This window comes from Carassius carassius, chromosome 23, assembly GCF_963082965.1.
Source record: "Carassius carassius chromosome 23, fCarCar2.1, whole genome shotgun sequence".
Classification (NCBI taxonomy): Eukaryota; Metazoa; Chordata; class Actinopteri; order Cypriniformes; family Cyprinidae; genus Carassius; species Carassius carassius.
In genome coordinates this window covers 26,165,255-26,170,883 of record NC_081777.1, presented here as the reverse complement: position 1 = coordinate 26,170,883, position 5,629 = coordinate 26,165,255, and the positions used below count along the sequence as shown (strand labels likewise).

General features: G+C 33.4%; 1 long non-coding RNA gene across 1 annotated transcript; it reads left to right on the top strand.

Annotated features, from left to right (window-relative positions):
* Positions 1-205: 205 nt before the first annotated feature.
* On the top strand, positions 206-5,304 carry LOC132101974 (uncharacterized). Its single transcript, XR_009423254.1, has 4 exons — positions 206-351; positions 549-678; positions 4,167-4,329; positions 4,465-5,304. It is a non-coding gene; the product is annotated as an uncharacterized LOC132101974 (long non-coding RNA).
* Positions 5,305-5,629: the final 325 nt, after the last annotated feature.

Genomic DNA, 5,629 nt, shown 5'->3' with positions numbered 1-5,629 from the left:
AATACATTCTCAGACTTGAGTTATACATGCTGAAATATTCCACTTCTATGCAGCTGTAGCGAAATTCATAACAGACAAGACATCTGAAGTATAATATCTGCGAAAACATGTTCTGTTTTATGTCCGCAATTGAATTACAGTGCATATAAATTCCACACAGGTTTTGAAGATATAAACGTAACTTGTGTTTTGCTTGCACAGCAGGAGTCTTTTTTTCACCTGCGATGGCTGAACATCAGAAGCACTCAACCATGTGTTCATAAACGCAGTATATTTCTGTGATGGCTCCTTCAACATTCCCTGTCAACAGTCTGAACCTGCTCTAGAATGCATTACATGACAGAAGCTAATGTATGGGAATTGTAGTACTTTTATTTTGGAGTGTTTTGACTCCATATATAAAGTGTTTGTTCTTCAAATTATTTGTAGTCGTTCTTCAAAGGGCAAAGAATATGCTCGTTTGAACTCTACTGGGGCTTAATATTAAAAGGTGCTATGCTTCATTAGTAGGCTAATCATTTATTTGAAATGTGATTGTCATGTAACAGATGTGACACCTGAAAGAGGTGGTGTGGGAACATAAAATCATACAGGCTGGTTTGATCTACATCAAAGTCTCTCTACATCCTTCTGGGGACTCAAGAAGGCGGCTGAGTACAAAGACTTCAAAAGAACCAGGTGAAACACATCCACACACTCATAAAAGATTTGCTGCAGAAGTAAATCAGTGGCATTATATAGCAAATCAACATGTGTAAATGGCAAATGGCAAATAACAAGTTGGTTACACCACACCGCTTTTCAAATATTAATATTCTTAAACAAATTTGCTTCACTGATTATCTTTGAAGATTTTTTTTTTTAGATTCCTTTGTGTTGTTTCTGTATTTATTTTATCTGCATGCAATCTCTGTTACACCAGCTAGAATTTTTTTTGTACTTTAAGCCCCACAGCAAATAAATGTATATAAAAAATTTTTATTAAACATTATATGTTTTTAATGTAATTAATGCAACATTAAAGTCTGCCATAAATGAGCTTGTAGCTTGTTATTGCAAATGGCATGACAGCATCATGAAAACAGTTTATTTATATTTTCCCTTTATTGTAATGGTGATATTCACTCTGAAATACCCATATTATAGTCTGTGCATGTGTGTTTACAACTAGAACTAAAGTTTCCCTTTTATTATACACAGTCTTCAGTTCTCGGAAGTCACAGAATTGTAAATAATCGTGAGGTCAGTTACTTAAATCACTTGAGCTAATACAACACCCACAGCAAATGACCCTTCAAACACACATCTGTGTACCATAAAGCCAAGACCTCCCCATTAGGCCAAAGACTAGTGTTTCACACATGGAAGGCACATTAATGACTGAAACATGTGGGCACCACTTGCTTAAAAACAACAGCTCACGATTTCATTCATACCCCATGTCTTTGCATAGTTTGCATTATTGGCTTACAATTGATAAATATCAAGAGCCTCTCAAGCAGTTACAGCATGGGTTTGAAGTTTATTTGAATGTTTACCATAAAAGTCTTCATGTCTTCGGAAATTAAAAATATCCTGAATATATTGAATCTTATTTACTGCTAAACTGTCAGTAAATATTTACTTACAATCTCAGGATGTTTTGTTCTGAGAGGATGATTGAGCCGAACATCTGACGAAAATCTGCCAACTTGTACTACAAGCCCAATGATGTCTTTTATGCACGGATTATGTTTCAGATTTAGATTTCATTATTGTTTTATTCATTATGCCAGTGCATAGTATTAATATTCTATTCTTGAATGAAGCATGCAACTCAATGCAACCAAAACAGAAGGAGTGAGACCAGTTATAAACATAAAGACTTGAGTGCACTTGAACTGGATTGCTGCTAGAAATGAATGCTCTTCAACTTGCTTGTATCTATTTTCCATGAGTAATAGGTTGTTAAATAACTTTTTTTCAAATTAAGGTTATTGCTATTCACTTTGCAAAGCCATTTGTATGAGTATACAGCCTGAAGGTGGAGAATGCTGAGAGGTGCGCTGTGTGTAACCCAGAGGAGTTGTGTAAAAGAATATAAAAGAAAAACAGCTCAAAGCTAAAAATAAATGAGTCATTGTTTCCATGGAGAGGCTGGCATTCATTAAAAAGATTGGTTTGAGGAGGCAGTTGTGTGACAAAAAAATACTTTTATCCTTTAGTGGTAAGTATGAACCTTGGGTGAATTGGGGATTTTTAATTTTTTTTTCCCCGCTTTTTTAATTTCTTTTGACAGTTACTGTACATTTTTTTTCAGTGCATACAGTTGAGCATGACATTAAATTAAAGAGAAGAATGGTAGAATAGGATCAATACAATTGAGAATATTTAATTTAATTTTAATTTATGGTACCTTTTTATTTCTTTAGACAATTACTGTATATTTAAATTTTCATATGCATATTTATTGCATACAGTGGAGCATGGCATTACATTTAAGAGAAGAAAGGGGAAAATGGGATAAAAAGATAGTTAAAATAATTTTTTTTTTTCATTTCATTTTGCACAATTTTTTTATTTTGACAGTTAGAAAATTGGTTTCAGATGGCAGTTGTGTTACTAAAAATTACTTTTTTCTATAGTAGTAACGATGAATCTTGAGTGCCTATATGATTAAAAGCCTATTTTATTTTATTTTAGAAATTGAAGAGGAAAAAGATGGAATGGGATGAAGAAATTTTAAAATGTTTTATTTTGCACAACCTTTTTTATTTATTTACTTTTGCATATGCATATTTATTGCACACACACACACACACATTATATATATATATATATAGTGAAGCATAACATTAAATTGAAGATTTATCATTATTTTCTTTTTACCTTCATGAAACCTGCATTATATTAACTTTACACAAGATCTACCTCAGTAATGAAACAGCAGAATAACCAAAACATGCACTGAGCACATGAAAATTAGATCATATGTTTTACTAATAACGTAAATGCCTCTGATTATTTTGAAACTGTATCCCTACTGAAAAACTGTTTACAAATCTGTGACTCATTGGCACTGAATATGCGTGTGAGATTTCTGGCAGATTTTTGGATGTGTAAAAGCTTTATGGATGTGGTTGATGGCCTTGATGTACAGCAGTGAGGTAACTGACACAAACCGCTGGGAAATCTCCCAGAGGACACTGACCAATCATCACACAGAGTATTAAATCTGGAATTGGCACTGCATGCTGACACACAAAATCAAAACAATAAGCCACTTTAAATCTTGTTCATACCAAACTTCCCTCTGTCAATCTAATATTTAACGATGATGCTAATTACGTAAGCAGTGAAAAAATAAGCAATGTTTTAGATTTAAAAAATAAATAAACTAATTACTGTATGGTATATTATTTTATAAAAAAGCAATACAGTAGCATTTTTACTGGTGTTCTCAGACTTTTGGACGCCATACAGGATGTACATCCATTTCTACATGCATATTTATATCTAGATGATTTATAAATACAGATTGTTAAATTACGTGGCAGTGAGTGATTGAGAAAACTACATTTGTCATTGTCTTCATGTCAGTCACTACCATACTGGCATATTTCATAACATAGGAAATTATGTGAAATTAATCATACTCTTAAGTGTTTTGTAAGAAAGGTTTAGCTAATGTCAGTCTGCTCACGGGTGGTTAAACACCTGTGAAATATCAGTGCTAGTCTATTAAAGATGCCGTCCAAAACAAGCAAAACCAAGCCCTTTAAATGTGTTTAGCTTTCCACGTGGATATGTCCAACAATTCCAAGTGGCTTTAGTCATAGATGGCATTAAGCACTTGAATCCAAGATATTAACTGTGCAGAGTATAGGGGAAAATATGGTATTCATTATAAAAGTTTTTCTGTGTCTATACAGAATCCTGTTACATTAAAAAAAAATACATCTCAACATTTTTGTAAAGTTAATGTTGATTGTCCATTATTACTACAAAAAAGTATGTTCTAAAGTACATTATATTGCCTTATTTTTACATTAGATTGGCACATTACACTGGTAAACTGATGTCTTTCACACTTCTGTGAGAACCTATTGCTCAAATAAAAATGACCTCTTAGCATTCTTTTTATTTTTTTTATTTTTCTTCACTCTATTTGTCATCTTTGGTTTTAGGTCTTTTGAACTGTTCTGATGCCCAATGATTAAAACTACCCCTGGCCTGAGTGACATCTGTGCAAATCCCAGCCATTGAAATCAACTGGGCATCATTCTTATCACACTGTTCCCAGATGTGCTGGAGCAACATTTGTCATTTCATCTGCATCAATCTCTAAAGGTCTGTGATCCTTTCTAAAATGAAGGAAACTGTTGCATAAATGGATCTTAATGGGATGATTCTGAAAAATCAAGACTTGACTACTTTCCAGTTCGCCATCAGCTTTGACAACAAAATCACTCTGATTTATTACAGTGTGTCAATGTTTAGCGGAACAGCTTTTGTTGGAATGAAAAACATCGGAGGGCAGGCAAACTTTTTGAGGTATTTCAAGTCAAAGGCTATAGTATCAAAGCTTTTTGGTTCAGTGCAATTACGTTTGAATATTGCTTATGAGTGTACACAGGAAATCTTCTGAATTCCCTGAATCCACATTTGACCTCGTTTAATTTGTAGTCATTAAGTATCCTGAATACATCCATAAAGCTGTAATAAAAAGTTATTCTTATTAAAAAACAAAAGGGTAATTGTATACACTTTTTTTACTCTTCTGTCTCTCTATGTGGCATCTTCCCTGTGTGACAACAAGCCCCAGTCTCCCCTAATGCTTTATCATTTATAACAGAAATAGAAAGAAGTCTTATTTCCTCACTGTGAATTAAGTTATCTTTCCCACACTTTTTGCAAGGCAGCAAAGGAAGGCTCACCCTCCTACTGACAGTTATTCCCTAAAGAGAGAACAACAGCTGACAGTTAATGACCCAGTTATGCAAATTCAGTCCTATAGCAGTTTGTTTGCTGCTAGTTTCAAGCATCCATTAAAATAAAGAATGCCTAGCAGAGGAACCGTTACCTTCACTGTGAGCTCTCAGAGCTGAAGGCACACTGTAAATTCATGCTTGCCCAGGAGAATCCATTTAATGAGCATAGAAAATGTACAAGATATGACAATATCAACCCCATTTTCCATTATCGAGCTTAATTTTAGATTCAGCTTTTGTTTCAGTTCACTTGTTACAGAGAGTTCTTGTCAGATTTTATTTACATAGCAATGACAATCTTAGCATGAGCCAGTGAGCATGCATCTTAACCCTGTTAAAGCCTAATGTATCATATTTACATTTCCAAAATAATAAAACATGATCAAATCTTCTTCATGCCTTCTGATTGGTAGTTTATACTTTTTTAGCAAATAAATGGCTTTGTAGCATAATTATAAAAATGTCTACCTTCAGGTTTTGGTATGCATGTGGACTGAAGCAACTTAGGTTTACTTGATTATGTGTCTATGAAATTATAATAGAATGTGAGTATCAAATGACCCATCAGGCTTTTAAGAAATGTTTATTTGTTTATCATTTTATTGCATTGCATTTTATTTTTTACATTTATGAAATAATTGCAGAGCTATGATAAATCT